Below are 19,966 nucleotides of genomic sequence, written 5' to 3'. Positions count from 1 at the left end.
TTGGCCAGAGGCCAATAGAGACAGTCTAGGCCCTGACCTTCTCTGTCTGAAACACTGATAGGCGACAGCTCCTAATTAGAAATGGATCAATATGGGCCTGCATCTAGGCCTGTAGAATCTGGAAGGAGGCTGAGGAGTGCTCTGTGTGTGTGTGTGTGTGTGTGTGTGTGTGTGTGTGTGCGCGTGTGTGTGAGAGGGAGTGCTGTGATTGTCATGAAATCTGGTTATACTTGTTAACAGGACAGTAGTTCCTGGTATAGCCCTCCTATCCTGGGACTAGTGATGAAATGATTACCTTGTTTCTGCCTTTGTTAGGTTTCCTTACCTTTTTGGGGGAGGAGAGTTATTTGGGACAAGGACTTGCTGTGTAATTGAGACTGATCTGGAACTCAGTGATCTGATTACCCTGCTTCATATGTAATGAGGTGCTAGATAATAGTATAGGCCCTGCCTCAGATGGGAAAGTCAATTAAGTAAGTGCTGGGTTAAGCCCATTTGTGTGGCTACTTCTCCCAGTGTACTGGACAAAGGAACTGAAACCTCAAAGTGAAGTGATTCAGCTGTCACATAGCGTATTCTCTGTAGTATTATACTAAAACATTTGCAGCACCAGCTCCAGCTGAATTGTGTCCTCCTTTACTTCTTACAGATTAAATTGGAGGTCAGACCTTCTCTTTGGAGCCCCATAAGACTGGAGGAAATTTTTAAAAAATCAGTGGTGAGACATGTATGGAGTGAGGGTAGGGGTTGGAGTGGGATACAGATTCTGCTAGCTTTTGCTTTCTCATCTTTTTCCAGGGTCCCTAAGGAATAAGCAGGCTTTAATGGGAGAGATTGATCATCATTTGGGATCAGTGGGAAGGCTTTCTCCTTTGTGGAGTGCAGTCAGGTTTCTGATTTGGTCCTGTGTGAATTTCTAGGCATCGGAGAAACTGAAGTGTAACATGTGCTCCAATCAGTATGGACAGACAAAATCCTGCCCCCCCTCCTTTTTTGACCATTCAACAAATGTTTGATGAGCCAGGACTATGTGTTTGGACTTTTACTAGTGTTAAAGACTCCTAGATTATTTTACAAGCTAGCTTCCTGGCCAGAAGGATACAAACCACAGTTTATTTTGTATGTTTGGAAGACTGTACAGGAAGATAGAGGTGTAAAATTGGGCTGAGGTTCATAACTGATACGTATTTTGAAGGAAGTGTAAAAGCTAAGGTGATGAAGGGCATGCATCCCAGGTCAGGGAACATCAGAAATAAAACATAAAGATGTGTCCTTGAACTTTCAGTAAAGGAGTTGACAGTAGAGCAGACCCTAACATGTAGCAAATCAGATTGATTGCTCTGAGCCGCTGCCCTTTGCCAGATTTTAGATTATAGAAGTAGCCATTGGATGTTAGTAACATAGGAACAGCAGGCAGAAAGGAAGAGTGCCAACTGAAACTTATTTCTAGAATTCTCTGGGAGAAAAGAGGGGAAAGCTGAAGAGCAGTAGCTCTCTGTCTTGTGGGCCAAGCTTGCAGACGTTCTAAGCGTTCTTGGCAGTGGTTTGAAATTTCTGGCCTGGCAAATGGCTTGGCTTAGCTAATGGCACAATCCTGTTTGCTATACACAGCCTGCCCCTCTGTGTTCTTTAAGAAAAAGAAATTAATTGAATCTGTTCAAAATACCCCTGAAATGAAATTACATTTTTAACTCTAATTACCCTAATTAAAACTTGACAGCTATAGTCCTGGAATGGCAGATATGCTAAGTACCCTGTGCTTGTGACATGTTCACTTACCCAGATGGAATAGTGTTCTGTTCTGTGCTTAGGAGGAAAATTCTTTTGTGTAATTGTTTTTCATTTTTTTCTTTAGCAGTTTAGTCTTTGGCCTCGATCCCTGTGCTAGGGTAGCTATTCTTGGGCTCTAGAACCCCTATTTTTTTTTTTTAATTCGTTTTATTCAAGGATAAAAAGGAAGAAAGAAGGTTAAAAAAACTACAACAAAATTTCAAAGCGCATCAGTTGGAGGCAACAGTGGTACATACATTGTTCATCCTGCATCATATGGGATGCATTGTCATCCCATACAACCCCTGTTTTCTACAGAGGTCCATTTGCACCCAAAGGTGATACTTATGATGATTCCTACCACATACCTGAGTTTTCTCTTTAGTAAGAAAAGATGAGCAAGTGTGATGCCCTGGGTTTAGTTCCTGGTACCAAAAAAGAAAAAAAAAAAAAGATGCAGTCATTTTCTTTAGTAAAATTCATTGCATTTGGGGACCAAGACTCTACTTGTTAAAGGCTATTTGTTGGCTTAGGGCTGATCTGATTTTGGGTTGGTTTATGGCTAGTGTTAAGGATATAATTTGGGATTAGAGCCAAGGAGGCCCAAAAAACAGGTCTCTTTTTGCCTGTCTTCATTTCCTTGAACTTAGTACAGGTGAGTGACCTTGAGAGGGTGCTTGATTTTAACCCCTACTAGCTAACTAGTTACTTGGTTGACTAAAGGAACATGTTGAAATAAGTGACAAGATCAAGCCCATGAAGAAGACTGAAGGATCTGTTGCTGCTGTGAGTCATTTCATTTTACTAGAACCAGAAATTCCATGTTCTAAAGCCTGATAAGCAGACTGTGGAGTGCTGTGTTAGCTGCAAGGGACACAGTTTAATGAGATAACAGTCTCTGCTCCTGAGAAACTTTTCAAATTGTGGGGAATGGGGAGTTAGTGGAAAGTAAGGAACACTCTTGTGTATGTGAAAATGTAAGGCAGAACAAACCTTTTTCAGGGATAGAAAGTTTAAATGCCTATTATGTGTCATGTACTGAAAGTAGTATATAGATATATCAGACATAGTTCCTGCTTCCAAGAAATCCCAGTGAATCAGGACAGGCAGGCATGTGAGTTTGCTGTAACATGGATATATGGAAAGTATGCTTCCCTGCATCATTACGTTTTAATTCTGAGATGCAGGAAGTAAGGAAAGATTAATTCCCATAGGGTAAGGTAGGTCACTGGCAAAGACATCACAAGGTTTGGCATTGGGATTGTCCCTGAGTACATGTAGGAAATATTGGGAAAGAGAAGGGCATTGTAGGAGTTAGGGAAAACCTTAGCCAAACATTGGTGCTGTCAGATGATAGCCTGGTGTGATTGGTGGATAGTGTGCAGGAAAAGGATATGATGAAGGATGAGAGTACAGCTTAACTCACACCCTGTAAGCAGGAAGGATATATTGAGGATGGAGGGCTGTGATGGCAATGTGTATGATAGACTGTTGGGATAGAGGTGATTGGAAACAGTGCATTAGTTAGAATAGGTGTCAGCAAACTGTGTTCATTGGCTTTTGGAATGCAGCCACAGACCCAAGGAACTTACTTGTTTATCTCTGATTGCTTTCATGCTACAGAGGTAAAGTTGAGTAGTGTAGACTACTGTATAGTCCTCAAAACCTGAAAGACTTAGCTGGCCCTATACAGAGAAAGTTTGCTTATCTCAGAATTGAAATGTAATGATATCTTTTGTAATGTTAGAAATGGGCCTGAAATGGATTAGAAGTGTCAAATGAGAGTTTTCAAAAAGGACAGCATAACTTAGTGAGGAATACTTACCTGCCCCTGAGAACTTTGTAGAAGTCAAATTTGTTAAAAGCTGCATGGTCACAAAAGGACACCCAACAAACAGACAAGTCCTGATTTGCTTTTTAGCTGTCTGACCTTGGACCATTCACTTAACTGCCTGGAATCTTGGATAAATATGGTGAGAAGGTAAAGAAAAGCCTCATAAATCCAATTCTTCATGGAATAGAATTATTGCTCTGCCTATTTGTTTACTTCACTCCTAGGTTATAAGTCTAAAGGGCCTCTAGTGGAAAACTCGGATATCTTAGAAAACCTGTAATATAGTTTGAATTGAAAAGTTGGGGATGGGTGGGCAGAGAAGGCTTTGATTACAAAGCAGCTGGTGAGGTGGGGGAGGGGCTCATAATACTTTGAGAACACACTGTACCCTTCCCTGAGTAACTGCTGACATTTGTTGTGGCCAGAATGAACTCATTTCTACCCTTCAGCTGGCAGGGCAGTTAAGGCCACTGTAAAACCAAAGGCTAGATTTATCCATTAGCTACTTTCAGCCAGAAACCTTGTAAGTACTACTTGACACCCTTGACTACCTTCCTGTCACTACACCGAGACCCCTGTGCTTCACTTCCCATTTTCGGTAGCACTGTGCAGTGGGAAAAACAGTAAGAGAAATCACATACCTAAGCTCATTGATACCTTCAGCTTACTGTCTGACCTCAGCCAATTCATTTCTTATCCCTGGCCCAGATAGGTTCCAGTAGACAGATGACTGTGGCTACATTTTGGAATTTCTTCTGTAAAGGTCCAGTTTTAGAGTACAGCCTTTCCCCTAAGATTCACCCCTCCTTTCAATCCAGAACATTAGTATATGCCCACACATTTGTTTGCAATTCACTGCCGTTAACTGAAGAAAGTCATGTCTCTAGCTGTCTTTTTTGGAAGGGGGTCTAGGAACTGGGAGTTGATCTAGAGAACAACAGACCCTGGAATCAGGTCCAGCTGACACCAGAGTTTTACCAAAACATGATGTCTCTGGGATGTGCGGTCTACCTATGTCATGTAAATACTTGGCCCTGGGCATCCAAGATACAGTAGAAGGGCCAGACACTATCTGGACAATTTACATAGTATTCCCTTCTTTACAGTTATCCTCATAATTCTATTCATTTTATTACCATTTTATAGATAGGAGAACTTCCAGAGCAGTGGTGGTAAACCTGTGGTGCGTGTGTTACTTATTTTTCTTTTTAAGACAAAAAGATGTAATGTGTAAGTTGTTTTTTCTGAACTAAAACCTTAATATTTAGGTTTGATTGCAGTGTTGGCACTTTGTAATGAATAAGTGGGTTTTGGGTTGCAGCGTCTAAAAGGTATGTCATCACTGCTCTAGAGTTTCATTTAGCAGACAGTGGCTATTGGTGACTGATTCATTGGAGATACAGGGCAACAACTAAGGCATTCCTTGCTTCTAAGAAGGGAAGAAAAGTAGAAGAAGCAGACAAGTAAACAGTGATAAAAGTACAGAGATTACCCAGTTTAGACGGCAGAGCCAGGGCTCAAACCCAGGTCTGTTCACATGCTGTTCCTGCTGTGCCATGCTGCCTACCTTGCATTGATGTCTTGGCTAGCAGTGGCCTCTGGAGAGTGGTTGTCAGTGGAGACCTGGCCTTGGATTCAGAGCTAGACTTTAGTCCTGGGAAGCCAACCAAGGTAGGGACTCTTATGTGGGCCCATTCATAGACTAAAGCACCTAATTTTATACACTTCAGAAGATGAACCCTGGAATACAAGAGTCCCATTCAGTCTATGGTACAAGATGGCAGGGAGGAGCATTGATATCCAAAGTTGGGTATGAGATAGGAGTTAGGGTAAGGGTTGTTTTAAGGTATTTTCTGGCTAGAGTCTGAGAATTAGATTTAAATTGCTGAATCCTATTTGAAGTGATAGAGCTAGGGGGATAAAAGTGAGACAAAAACAAGAAACTTTGGAGACTGTCAGGAGCCAGTTTTCAAGTTTAGAAACCAGGTTTTTTGGATTCTGTAATTCCAGCTTAAAAACCTTGACCAGTGTCTTCTCAGCACAGCATTTGCAAGTACTTGCTCTTTTGCTTAGAGTGTGCCATCCCTGGGCTATGATAATTTTTCAATCTTCCTGCTTCACTTTGGGCCCTCTTTTGTGAAGTCTCTGGTAATGCTAGGTTTAACTTCATCTGTTACCTAAGAGGAACTAACAGAGTGAGGTTCCTGTGTTGTGTGCTCAAGAGGCTCTTTACCAGGCTGAAGTTCTTGCTCTTACTAAGTTTTTTTTTTTGTTTTTGTTTTGAGACAAGATCTTGTTCTGTAGTCCATCCTGATCTTGAACTCATTGGGTACCCTAGGTTGGCCTCAAACTCGAAGCAGTCCTGCTGCCTTAGCCTCTTTGTGTTGGAATTATAGGAATTATGCTGGGCACTGAAGTTTATTTTTATGAAGAACACTAATCTCTACTACTGTACCTATAGTCTTCACATAACTGAGCTGTCTCCCAATTAAAATTCACAGAATTTTCTCCCCACATCCATCTACTTGTGATTTTAATTTTGAGGGTATCTCTCAGATCCTTGCCTTCCACTTTAGAGCTGGGTTTCTTGGGGGTGAGTTGGCATCTGTAGGACATTACATTGCTGTTTAAATACCTATTCAAGGACTGGTATGAGAACTTGAAATTTTAGTTTTGGCCTCCACGTTGAGGACACCTCCAAGGTCATTTTGTATTGTAGGAAGTCTAGGTGAGTTTTCTTCGGGGAAATAGCCTGGAGGGGAATAAGGAGAGTGGTTCTGGTCTTGCCATGGGCTTCCCTTTGTAACTTTGGTTAGATGCCCTTCCTAGTGTGGTCTGACCCTCTCTTTCTATAAAATGGTAGGGGGCCATCAGCACTGGTCTCATCAGGGACAGAATAGTCATCCTTGACACAGTCTCAGTTGCACAGAACACTGTTTCAGTGTGTGGGTTACTGATGATAACACCTTTAGGATTCTTCCTTCCAGCTGTGGAATGAGAAGGGGAAACCATCCAACTGTCTCATTAGTATAGCGAAAAGAAAACAGTAATTACTTGTGCCTCCCTTGATAATTCCTGCTAGGTTGGTTCTAAGGAAGGAGGAGGGGAAAATTGGAGATAGCTTTAGCTAAGGAAGGAGAAATACTTTAGCTTTCAGAATATACAAGGATGATTATTTTGTACATCTGCTATACTTTTGGACATTCCTCCAGGCAGCCTGGAGACTGCCTGGATTGAGTTTCATCTATTTATGGCATGCATTATGTTTCCGTGCATGGGCATGGCTTGGGGTTCAAGGACCCTAGTATCTCCTCCTATTAAAAAACCAACTGTTCTTTTGTGATGTTAGGCATCCTGACAAAACCTGTCTCTTTGGGAGTTTAAAGAAGGGTTACTGAGCCTTTTTTTTTTTTTTTTTTTGTGACTAGGCTGCATTTTTATTATGTTGTGAGATCATCTTTTTAACCCTCATGCTAACATAGTTAGTAGGTTTATTACTCAGATTATTAGACTCAAGGTCAGAGGCTAGGTGTAGGGGCACATGCCTGTAATCCTAGGAATTGGGAGGCTGAAGGGAAAGGATTGCAGTGAGTTGGAGGCCAGCCTAAACTGTGTAATGAGATTCTGTCACAAACAAATGAATCAAGGTCAGGTATCCTTTTGAGTGGGAGGTGTTAAGTAGAGCTGTGAGACCATTGGGTTTGGTCAAGGTTGAGAAAAGAGTTGAGGCAATTTTGAGGTCAGAAGGTTAAGGGCAACTGAAACAGAACTAGCACATTTAATTGGCAAGTTTGGCTCATGCAGCAGTCAAGGGCTGTTTGCTTTTACTCCCTGCCTGTGGCCAGTTGTGAGCCCTCAAGTGCTGAATGTGGCAGAGTGGAAACCACCTGCAGGTGAGCCCAGCCCTAGGGAGCCAGAAGGTTAGGCTGTGATTATCTTCTTACTCCAGGTAGTGGTTGTCACGCCAGGGGTTTTAGAGAACCCAGCTTCCATTTCCTTCTCCTGAGGAAGATAGTATGCTCCATCCTGGCCATTGCTACTCTGAACAGCAAGTGCTAGTCAGGAACTTGCTACTGTTTAAAAATTTCTTTTCCAAGTGTAGGCCTAGCTAGTTCTTCCGTCAGTCTCTACTCTTTGGCCCACTGAAGTGCTCACTGTCTTTTGTCCCATACCTTTTGCTTGATTCTTCACTCTTTGATGTCTAGGCTTCAGTTTCCTCATAATTTTCTCTTATATTCTTTTTCTAGCTCCGTCCCTTAGCCTTCAGCTATAGATTGCTAGTTTTCCTATCCTCTTGTAGAACCTATTCCCTGTTATTTTTAGATAGAGTGCTTGAAAATAATAGGCTGGCCCAAGGGAGGAGCACTTCCTTTTCAGATTGACTTGGGAGTTATCTGGGCCATAGTAAAGTGCTTTTCAGAAATAGGAATGGAATACACACGTGGGACACAGTCCATGCCGATTCTTGTAAATGTGTCTATATCATTATATAAAGCGTTTCGAACAGATAATTCTGTTCAGGCCAGGCCTGCTTGTTAGTAATTTCTTGATCTTTAGGGTGTGACATCCAAATTGATAAAAGTCCCTGTAAGCTAATCATAAGTTGGGGAGGTGGTGTTTTGTGTGTGTGTGTGTGTGTGTGTGTGGTACTGGGGATCGAACTCACAACCTCACACTTGGCAGGCAGATGCTTATGCCGCTGAGCTAAATCCCGGCCCCAAGGTGGTTTATATAAGTTGCAGTACCATTTGCTTGTATACTTGGATTATGTTCCTGCCTGTTTTGCCCCAGGTATATAAGATCAGGTATGAAATGGGAAGCTTTTGTCTGCTTCTTAAAATTTTATAGTTAGTGCCTAATTTGATATGCAGGAGGCTCCTTTTCTTTGGGAATGAAAAAGTGCAAGGTGCATACAATAGTAGAAAAGACTGTGGAGCAGACCTATGTTCCAATAAATTATGAGAATAATTAAGGCTTTGGGTGCAGTGCATGCTACGTAATAGGTGTGATAGCAAATTACATTTCTTTCTCTTCTTTTAGGACTTTTTGCTTCAGATTTATCCTTCTGTAATACTTGAGTCAAATAACAATACTTAGCATTCAGTACTACGCTGGGCCCTGAGGTAAGGACTTTCCCATGTTGTCTTATTTATGAAGCAGGAATCTTTTTAAACACATGTTGAGAACTGCTGAGGCACAGAGAATAAATACCTTACCTGAGGTTACAAAGCTAGAAAGGCAGAACTGGGATTGAGATCCGGGTGCTAAAACTTGTACCACAGAATTGTGGTCATCACAGTGGAACCCAAGTATTTGTCATTAATTGATTCAGGGAGGCCAGATAGCCAAATCATTTTGGCTGGAAAGGGTAGCAATTCTGAAATAGTTGACACAAGACAAGTTGTCCTGAGTGGGGTACTAAATTAAGGGCAAAACTTTCACACCAAAATGCTTTAAATACCAAATACAGTGAGTTTCAACACGATTGAGTGTGCCAAAGTATTAGTGTATTACCTTTCTGTTATTTTCACTGAGTAATACGTGATTTTTAGTGGTTCATTGGTTCTCTCTACTTGCACCTTTTGAGATTTGTGTGTATGTGTTTTTTGAACTTTTTCTGATTTGAGTTGATGCCTGTCTTCATGGAGGTACAGACAGTGCCACTGTCTGCCATAATGCTTCCTAATTCACTCACCTAGAGTTAGTTAAGTCCTTTAACTGAAAAGCTGAGATAGCCCTTAATGGAGGCCATTCTGTTACTCCTTTTTATTGCTTCTTATCAAACCATAAATTTAAATGTTAATTTGTTATTGTCAGTGTTTAATTCTTCAGAAGGGTAGATAATGATCACCCTCATTCTACAGATCTGAAAACCAAGTTTTGTTCAGTCAGTGAATTAGAGGCAAAGCTGGAGCTAGGCTTTGAAATTTCTGACTCAGTCTAATGCTCTTGAAACTGAAGTCACTAAGCTGATTTATCCAGCTTTGCTATGTTGAGGATACTTCTACCACATTCAACAGAACCACATTTTCAACATTTTTTCTTGGTTTACTGATGGGCTAAAGCCTGACTAAATCCACATATGCTGGCTTTTGCTGTCTGGCTTTTGTTGTACCATTCCTGTAAGTTAGAATAGTTCATTCTGAAGGAGGGGGGTGAACCAGCAGCCTTTCCAATTTGGTCAGTTGCTCATACATTCATTTTTTTGTATTTTATTATGGGCTTTTCTGGGAGATGGCAAGTGAATCCCAATAGAGTGAATTTGGATATTCTGGGGTCCAGATTCCAGCCTCTGTCTGGGCCTCCAGGGACACTCTTCCTATACCTTTCAATAAGGAAAGACTCATGTATAAAATGTGTAGATCAGGCCTAAAAGTGAGCTGATCTGCAGATCTAGAGAGTTCCAAAGGGACCTTGGCTCTTCTGTCCACATTTTCATTCCAGTTCACTTAACACACCTTTGAGGAATTCAGAGGGGAGAAAAAAAACTTCCTTTTAGAATTCAATAAAGTTTGTGACAAGAGTTCCGGAGCATGTTTATGTCCCCTCATCCATAAGGAGGATAGACTCCTAGGGTTTGTTAATCTGTAATAACTTTGGAAGGAAGCAGTTTACTCTCTCCAGGCTTTCAGCTAGACCAGGCTGGGGTTGGTTGAGACAGAACGGTAGTGAGGACTGACGATGGGAATCTTGAGAAGATTGTTGTTAAGTATTTCCTCCTGAAAGATTTGGTTTGGAATTTGGACAGGTAAGTTCCCTTTGTTTAAAATTTATAAAAAGGAATTTCTGTTACTCTTAAAAGTCTTTGGTTTTTAAACCAAAAGGAAAAATAAATCTTTTCCAAAGTCCAGGCCTCAGACATTTCAGTCCTACCCAGTATCCCCTTGTAGTTTCCCGTACCCTCTCTCCTTTTACCCCTTTCTTCATCTTGTTACTTTGCTCCTTGTGCAATTTTCCTTCTTATCTTCTGGCTTCTTCCCTACTTCATGAAAACAAGAATAGGAGAAGGATACCTTCAACTAATAGAATCATAGCTCTTTCAGATTAACATGGACCTTGAAATTTGGGATCTTTCTTCTAGTCCTCAGAACAAAGGTTGATGGGGCAGGTGTTTGTTTTTTCATTTATTCACATGTTCTCCAAATACTTCGTAACCCCTACTTGCCAGGCTGGGAGTTAGGTGCTTGGTCTGTTACAATTAATAAGACTCTGCCATAAGAGTCTAAAGGCGAAGATAGAGCAACAGGCAGCCCCTTTCCCCCCAAATCAAATAATTGAATTTTGAGGTTGAAAGACCATTAGAGTTTTATCTGGTTATGCTTTCAATCCCCCCCCCCCCACGCCAGTATTTTTTCCATGTTGTTCTTTATTGAAGTAAGGCAGTCCATAAAGTAAGGAATAGCGTGCAGGCTTTGAAAGTGTTTCCAGAGCTTAAGGCAAAAACTCAGCTGCCAGGGTCCTATTTATATAGGATCTCCAAATGATATAGGGGAAATAACAGTTTGTGTTTCCCAGAATAAAAAAATGAATTCTGAGAAACAATAGAGCTAAGAATAGGTAAGCTTTATTGGAAGAGAGAGTGCCTGAGAGACAGGAGAGGGTCCACATGGGTTACCAACAAGTCCACTTCTCAAAGAAAGTTTTATAGGGCAAAATTATGAGATGGGTACAATGTGGGACAAAACTATGATCAACCAATAAGGTTACAAATGTAGCTGCTTAGGTAATATTGATCCAATGGGGAAGCAGTCACATAGCAAGTGTACATGGAAAGAACAACAACTTTTTTTGAAAGAGGGAGTCAGGAGGTCCTGGTCACCCAGCTGGGTGACTGATGTCTATCTAGACTCTTGACCTTTATTTGATATCAGTTTGTAGTACATTGTTTATCCCTTGGGGAGGCAGGTAGGCCTATCATTCTGTCTTTATTTTGAGGCCTGGCCTTCCAGCAGATGCATATCCAGTCAGTCTTAATGTGTTCTCATCCTCTGTGCTGACTCCTTCAAGGGTCTAGCCCTGTCTGACTGCCTGTAGTATATCTAGCTAACTTAGCTGTCTGTAATACTAATCAGATCAAATTTGATCACCAGTACCATTATACTAGTCAAGGACATGAGCAGTGGGAGTGGCCAGGAAAGGAGCTTTAATCAGCATGGGCAGGCTGGGAAACAGAGATGAAGAGGTTCAACATCTGTTTTTGAAGAGGTGACAAAAGTTTTAGGGTTTTATAGAAAAAGGGAACAAAGTCAAAGGCTGGGTGTTTTACATAGCTGGCAGTGTAGGTAACCCTGATCTAGTTGAGCTGCATCTCAAGACTGATTCTGCAAAGTTCTGGGAGAGAGTGTTATGGTTTGTGTCTAGATGTTCCACAGTCTTACGCAGTTTTACATGGGGCTTTTTCAGAGGTGGCAGAATCTAGGGTATGTGATTCATGGTGCAGTAGTGGGATTAAATGTGCTAGGCTTAAGGGTGGGTGATTACTAAAATCAGCCCACTGATTGGTTTGTTGCTGCCCTAATTCTTGTAGTCAAATAGAATATGAAAGGGGGAGAAGAATGCTGCTAAGGTCCCTAGCTTGCTTTGCTTATCTTCTACCTACCATGAACTGTTTCTCCTCTTCAGTGCTACCCTGCCTTGGAGCCAGCCAGTTATGGACTGAAACCTCTACAAACTGTGAGCTAAAACTTTTCTTTCTTTAACTTTGGGTGTCAGGTATTTTGTCTCAGCAATGAGAAAAGTTTTTAAGATAGCCATCATCGCTTGAAGATGCTGTTTAGTTCCTATCATGAGATAATGGGTTCTGCTTCTGGGGGCCAAGGGCAGCCTTGGTTCCTAGGGTAAATGTTTCTACTTGGGCATGGAGACTGCATCTTGGAGTGGTCTATGAGGCTTTGCTTTCTCTAGAATCTGAGGTGACTGCAGATTTAGAATAGTGACTGGCGACTTACAGGCATACCAGGGGTCTGGATCTGGATGTATAAAAGCTAACAATATTGGATGTCCTGGCCAATTTTGAAAATTACTTTTATTCCTTGTATCTTAATATTCTTAGTTTTTAAAAGGAGTAAGATAGGCTAGGTAAATTCAAAGCTAATAATAAGCCTGTATTACAGACACTATTAAAGTGATTAACATAACTACCTGCAGAGCTGAGCAGCAATATAACCCAAAATTTTAAGGTAATAAAGAGGACAGATACAAGAAATGAAGACAGAAATGCCAAGCTCCATCCTACTTTTATACCCATTGGGCATCTCATGGCCAAGCCTCTCTAGGTCCCTGTAACAAAAGCAGGCCTGAGGTCAAATCCTGACTCAGCTACTTTGAGCTGTTTGATCTGAATGACACATTTTACCTCACCTATTTTCAGTTACTTTGGCTGTATAGTGGATATGCCATCATCCACTTTTACAATGTGGCATGCGAATTAGCAGCTTAACTCTTAACTCAGCACCTTAGGACATAGTAGTATATAGGAGACCCTTTGCAGGGACCCCTGCAATGAATCTCTGATCTCCTGCCAAGTGTTATAGTACATGATGAAAGAGCAAGAGACAGAATAGGGGTGCAGCAGGGATCTAGGATGACCATTTATTCATGGGGAACAAAAAGCTATGAGACTAGACACCCAGAACCTTGGTATTTATTCATTACATCTGAATCAAGGAAAATAGATGATAAGGGGTAGTGGATGTTTCCAGGAACAGTTATAGTGATGGCTACTACTACAGTGGGCTAGTAAGAAGAACAGAGCATTCTTGTCAGAACAGGGACAATACTGGGGAATGTGGAAACTATAGTTTTCCCAGGTGCCTTAATCATCTGTAGCAGGTCTTAGCTTGCTCTGTGAGTGCCACAGCACTTACTAGCTCTAGGGCTTCCATCTGTGACTGAAAAAGAGTAGGGAGTTCCTGAGTTCCGGTTTAGCTCAAAGGACAGGACAAGGACAAGCTTAGATGTCCCCTAGACTCAATTTATAATTTGTGGTCCCCAACAGTAGTGATATAAGAGAAATGTAACTTCCAACCTGCTATTTTTCAATCTGTTAGATATCAGACATGGTGAATTGTGTCTCATAAAATCAAAGAATGAATTCAAGGAACAACAGAGGTTAGGAGTAGGAAAGATTTATTGAGAAGTATCTCCTGAAAGACAGGAGGGGTCCCAAAAGTGGGTTGACGAGGTCATTTCTCTTTTGAGAATGTTTTATAGAGTGAAATCATAAGGTGAGTACAAAATCACAAGGCAAGTACAATGTGGATCAAATTGTAATCAACCAATAAGATTACAAATATAGCCATTTAGCTAATATTGATCCAGTAGGGAAGCAGAGTAGCAAGAGTACATGAAAAGAACAAAGTGATTTTTGGGAAAGGATGGGTCCAGATTCTCTGGTCACCCACTTGGGTGACTGATGTCAAGCTGAACTTTACCAGATAGGTGATAGTGACAATAGTTTAATTCCAAGTTATTACTTATCCTTTAGGGAGTCATGTAGGTCTGGCCCTTACATCTTTATCTTGAGGTCTGACCTCCTTCATTTATGCCACAATTCTTATGTCTTTATTTTTCCTGTTGACTTGTTGAGAGCCCAGTATCTCTCTGACTGTATATTAATTTCTGTCTAACTTGGCTGCCTGTAATCTTAGTACTGCCTTGTGTCTTCCTCAATCAAGGCCTGACTTAAATTTTTACTCCTTTTATGGCTTCTGAGGCCACCCTACATCAAATGGATTTCTTTGTCTATTTTTTTGTTTTTTGTTCTTGGAAATAAGTCTCACTAGGTAGTTAAGGCTAGCCTCAAACTCATTATCTTTGTTCACTTTTATAATACATAAAATTCTTTTTTTGGGGGGGGTACTGGGGATCGAACTCACAACTGCGGCTTGCAAGGCAGGCACTTACACCGCTGAGCTAAATCCCCAGCCCAATACATAAAATTCTTTAAATTATTAAATCTTGCCTAGTAGTCTTAGTATTCCTGTGTGGATAGTTGATATGGTCCCACCCTAGGTTGCAGTCTGTCTAAGAATAAGTTCTGTTCTCAGTCATCTTCTCATTTGCTACAACCCCTAATTCAGCTGTTTATACAGGAAGGCCAGTCAGGAAGATAATATCAAGAAATATTTTGTAATTGGATAGAAGGCTCATGGGTGACAGCATTTTTCATCTGATAGGAGCTGTGATAGACTTGGATAGGAGTTTTCTAATTCCTCTCATTTCTTGTTATTTTGTCTCACAAAAACCCTGTTTTGGCAGGATAGGAATTGTTTTGAGGTAGGATCTTACTGAGCTCCAGATTGAGTTTGAACTTGCCATCCTCCTCAGTCTTCCAGAGTGCTAAGATTACAGGTTGTGCCACCACCATGCCTGGCCAACAGGATAAGAATTGTATCCCTATTTTGTAGATGACAGAACTGGAGCTCAGATTAGAATCTAGTTTCTTGTTAGGAGATAAGTCTAGACTAAGATAAAAGTAAGAGCATTGGGAATAGAAATCTTAACTGACTAGGTCTCCATTCTGTGGAAACACTGGGAGTCTCCGGGAGAATGAAAGGGAAAAGATGGACTTCATTCTTGAGGCTTTAGCCAATGGTAAAGCCAAAATTAAATGTAACCGTAAATCAGAGATGTTCATGAATATACCAGAGAAAATGGTGAGAAAAGGTTCAGGATTATTTGATAGATTCTTCAGATTTCTGAAGATTAGGAAAGATTCAAGTATATATAGATGAAGAGGCAACACCATGGAAAAAAGTATTAGAGATGGTAAGCACAGTAGAGGTAAGGCAGATGATGACCAGATGATCACAATCACGTATCTAAAGAATGACACCGAGGCAACTGGGAATGGTAACTTTTTTTTTTTTTTTTTTGGAGCAGGAGAGTGGCATTAGGACTATTAGGGGCAGTGGATTGGAGCGGCATTTTGGAGGGAGACTATTCTCATAGTCTGTTCTTTTCTTTCTTTGCTTTTAAAAAGCAGTTATTTTATTTTATTTTTTTGGTACCAGGGATCGGACTCATAATCTGGCGCTTGCCAGGCAGGCGCTTATGCCTCTGAGCTAAATCCTTGACCCTTATTTTATTTTAAAGCATATAAAACCAAGGAAAATAAAACAGAATAAAACCAAACAAAAATAAACCAGTATAAGTGATACAGGACTTCAAAATCTTATGAAACCAAAAATAGTTACCGTAATACCTTTTGTTATCTTCAAAATAGCTGCAGATACTTTCAGACATAGTAAAAATCAAACAGCAGAGTAGAATAGAAATAAAGCCAAACAGTGAATACAATAAAGGACTTCAAAATAAGCCACTAGTAAATATAAAATGGCTACCATACTTTGTCTTGTTATCTTTCAAATAGCTGCTCCTGCCATCAGATTTAACATTTACATAAACAAACAAAAGAGAATAAAACCCAACCCAACAAAACAATGAAAATGATATGGTTTTCCAATTGGTATCCTTCCTGGTGAGGCCTTGATCTGCAGTACCCTGCAGTCCCAGAATGGCACAGACTCACTGAGAAGGGCATGGGTGTGGCTATCCCCCCTCTGGCAGCTGTGGGTGCATCTTGCTGCTTTCCAGGTGGGGATTACCTCCTGGTCTCTCATAGTTTGCTCTTGTAATCCCAGTAAATTTTAAGAAATATTTCAGTAGTGAAGCAAGAGTTATTGCAAATAACCCCTCCCACTTTGAATCTTACACCCACTGGGTAACTGTTAAACCCCTACACGTTATAATATGATCCTCAGTCAAGAGGAAGATGAAGGCTGAGGATGTGGCTCAGTCCTAGTACCCTTGCCTGGCACTAGCAATGCCCTGAGTTTGATCTTCAGCAATGCAAAAACCAAACCAAAACTAAAAAATCACAAAAAGGGGAAGCTAACACAGAGAATAAAGAAGACCCATGTGAATATAGAATTCTTAGAGGAAAAACAAAACACAAGGACTCAGCAGTTGTGGGAATAGAGAAGGAAGGGTTGGATGAAACATGAACTTTGGAGTCTCAAGAACCTAGGAAAATGGTTATACCATTTGCTGAACTGTGAGGCTGAGAAATAGTTGAGTACAGTTTGTTGACTGTTGAGTTGGAGATACTAATAGGCTAATCCTGGTACCATTTGCCCACTGCCTTTGTCCTTTTACCTGGGCCTGCAGATAGCTTCAGGTCCTGGGTTTGCTGTTTGTTCCAGGAAACCTGCCCCGCACCCCTTTTCTGTACTCATACCTTGAAGCAGTTCTTATTCTCTCCCTGAAATAAGATAGCACACTGAGATGCTTAGCCTAGTACCTAGTCTTACTTTATTTTTTTCCAAACCATTTTATTTCAAAGTTAGATAGAAAAAAAGAAGGAAAAAAAACTACAACAAAATTTCAAAACATGTCAGTCGGGGCAATAGCGGAACGTACATGGTGCGTGTCATCCCCAGGTCATTAACCCAGAGCACAAGACATCTTATTTTATTTTTTAAAATTAATTTTATTGTTACCTTTTAGATATATATAATGATAGCTTTCACCATAGGGAATTGGTACCTGTACATGATAATATCTTGCTACTTTTTTGCTTCTTTTCAGCCCCTTTTTATTTATAAAAGCTTTATTTCCATTTTTTTTCTTCTAGTCTCCTTTACCCAGTCTATTTCCAAGTAGGTAATAAATGTTAGTGGCTGTTAAATTGCTGTTGTTTTTCCCAGGCTTTGCATCACAATAGCTAGAGATTAGAGAAGTCTCTGGAACCATCTGACTGATGGACTTAAAGTCCTTCAATTTGTATGTAGTAAAAAGCCTAATCTTCTTTATTGCACTTACCCCACTACCTGTATTGCTGTATACAGTGTACAACTGTAGTCCCTGCACTCAGGGAGGCTGAGGCAGAAAGACGTCAAGTTCAGGCCCAGCCTGGCCTATTTAAGAAACTTCATGAAACACTATCTCAAAAAATAAAAAAGGGCTGAAGATGGAGCTCTGTGCAAAAGCCCTGGATTCAGTCTCAGCAACCCCTGCCCCCCCAAAAAGCCATGACTGCAAGTAAATGAAGATGTCAGGCTTGCTTGTAAATAAGCAGGTGGGCCTATCAGCTGAACTAGAGAACATATTTCCTGCTTGTCTTCTTCTGTTTTTGAGTACAGTATAATGTGTGGTTAAGAGGTAAACCCTAGGTCTGGGACTTCCTGGGTTCATTCTGTTAGCTGTGGGGTTGGGGCAAATTTAATTAACTCTGTGCTTCATTTTTCTCACTGGTAAAATAAAGACTATAGTAGACACTGACCTTGTAAAATTGCTTCAAAGATCAAATGAATTAATAGAAACAAAAGGTTTACAATAGTATCTAACATGTACTACACTTTTGTTTGCACCAGGATTACCTCTATACCACGTTCTTGGAAATATAGGGATTGCTCTGTTCTTACCGTTCTCACTGAACAACAGAGAGGAAGAGGAGCATAATCCTAGAAACATGAGGTCAATACCGGAGGCTCACATAAGTCTTCTTCTTGTCTAGCTGTTACTGCCTTAGGGTCTGTACACTGACATGCCCTCTTTGGGATAGTCTTCATCAGAGTTTTGTGGGTCTTATCCTCTCACTTTATTCAAGTTTTTGTGTGATGCCGTCTTTTGAAAAGGCCTTCCCTGACCACTTTATCTGAATTAAATATTCCTCATATTCCTTGTCATTTTTTTTTTGTTGTTGTTGTTCCTTACTCTATTTTAATTTCTTTATTCCACTTAGCACTACCTCTCATGGTATATTTAATAATGTACCTTTCACTAGGATGCAGTGTATGAGAGCAGAAACTGTGAATGCCTGTATTATCCTAAGTTTATGTCTGTTCATACAGAACCGTATAATGGACTTCTCTGTTACAGGGAACACCTATTTCCAGAGGCAGCTGCTGCTGACCTTTTATAAGCCAAAGGAGAAAATAGCTGGCTAAGTTCAGCCTTGGTACTGGTAAGTGGACAAATTTGGGGCAAGCTTGGCCTAAGACATAGATAGAGTAACTAGTTTGGGGACTATTTTTTACACTTAGTGCAGATAACATACTGATCATTATGCTGATCATTAATCTACTTAATATTTAAGAGAATGGATGTTAGCAAAGGTAGCCTCCTAGTCAGAGAGGATGTTGAAAACATTATCTTGGGCTGAGTTTTCACTTTTTAAATTAATTCTTATATATAAAAATTTTTGGAAGCTATTTATTCATCGGTCACTGTTTATCTGTGAACTAAACACACTTTCAGGTGTTTGAGATGTAGCAGTAAATAAAATAGTTCTATTGTAGTTTACATTCTAGTGGAAGAAAGCAGACACATGAATAAATATAAAGAAAAATAAAGCAGGATAAGGAAGTAGGGAGGAACTAAATTATCAAGGAAGGCTTGTCTGATCAAATAAGATCTATGCATGAAGGTACAGGAACTGAAGTAGTGTGCTATGTATGTATCTTGGGCAATAACATTCCAGTAGTTGGAGCAACAAGTTCAGAGGCCTTGAAATAGTAGTATGCTTGTAAGTGTTTGAGATACAAAAGGAGGCCAGTGTGGCTACGCAGGAAGTAAACAAGGCAGGAGAGTGGAAAACGGGAGAAGTCACAAAGATAGACAGGGAAGGCTTTCTTCTGAGTGAAATAGAGAACCATTGGAGGAATGACATGATCAGATGTTTATTAAAAAAAGAAACCGCCTCTGATGCATCAGTTGGTACCTCTACTACTTTATCTAGGACAGTGTTCAGGAGAATTGGTGAAAGCAGACAGCCTTATGTTAGTACCAGTTTGATATCAGTCCTTTACCATTCAGTTATTTTTTTTCCTTGTGGATGACTTATCAGATTAAGAAAATTCTTTTGTATTCCTAGTTTGAGAGACTTTACATAGATATTAGATTTTGTTGATTGTGTGGTTTTGTCTTCTGTTCTGCTGACATTGTTTTATAGTAATAAATTTTTGGATATTAAACCAACTTCATGTTTGTAAAGTAAATCCAACTTGGTTTTAGCATATACTTTTTAAAAAACAATACTGGGTTTGATTTGCTGAAGGACTGGTTTAAAGTATTCTTATGGTGTCTTTGGTTTTGGTATTGGTAATAATATCTTCAAGATGAAGAAGAGTATGTTGCCTCTGTACTGGGTAAGTTTGTAAAAGATTGGTGTTAATTCTTCAAATGTTTTACAGAATTTACCACTGAAGCCTAGTGAGTTTTGGCTTTTTTTTGGGAAAATATTGCTATTTCAATTTTTTCCTTTTTTATAGGTCCACCTAGATTTTCTTTCTTTTTGAGTCATTTTGATAATTTCTAAGAATTTGCCTATTTCATCTACGTTTTGAATTTATTGGCTTC

At 40.2% G+C, this 19,966-nt stretch overlaps 1 protein-coding gene across 7 annotated transcripts in view; it reads left to right on the top strand.

Moving 5' to 3' along the window:
- Nucleotides 1–19,966, top strand: part of Raly (RALY heterogeneous nuclear ribonucleoprotein) — an 82,035-nt gene that overhangs the window by 16,767 nt on the left and 45,302 nt on the right. For 3 of the 7 annotated variants that reach the window (XM_063248499.1, XM_063248495.1, XM_063248501.1), the window contains exon 2: nt 18,488–18,572. The exons of 2 other annotated variants lie outside the window; for them this stretch is intronic. The gene's annotated coding sequence lies outside the window, so the exon portion shown is untranslated. Of the gene's footprint in view, nt 1–8,644; nt 8,728–12,257; nt 12,278–18,487; nt 18,573–19,966 lie in introns of those variants that run through there. 2 more of the 7 variants (XM_063248497.1, XM_063248498.1) reach the window with 2 other exon arrangements.

This window comes from Cavia porcellus, unplaced genomic scaffold (genome assembly GCF_034190915.1).
Source record: "Cavia porcellus strain 051 isolate PalLab524CR breed Dunkin Hartley unplaced genomic scaffold, mCavPor4.1 scaffold_5, whole genome shotgun sequence".
In the NCBI taxonomy this organism is placed as follows: Eukaryota; Metazoa; Chordata; class Mammalia; order Rodentia; family Caviidae; genus Cavia; species Cavia porcellus.
This window is presented reverse-complemented; position numbering and strand designations above follow the sequence as displayed.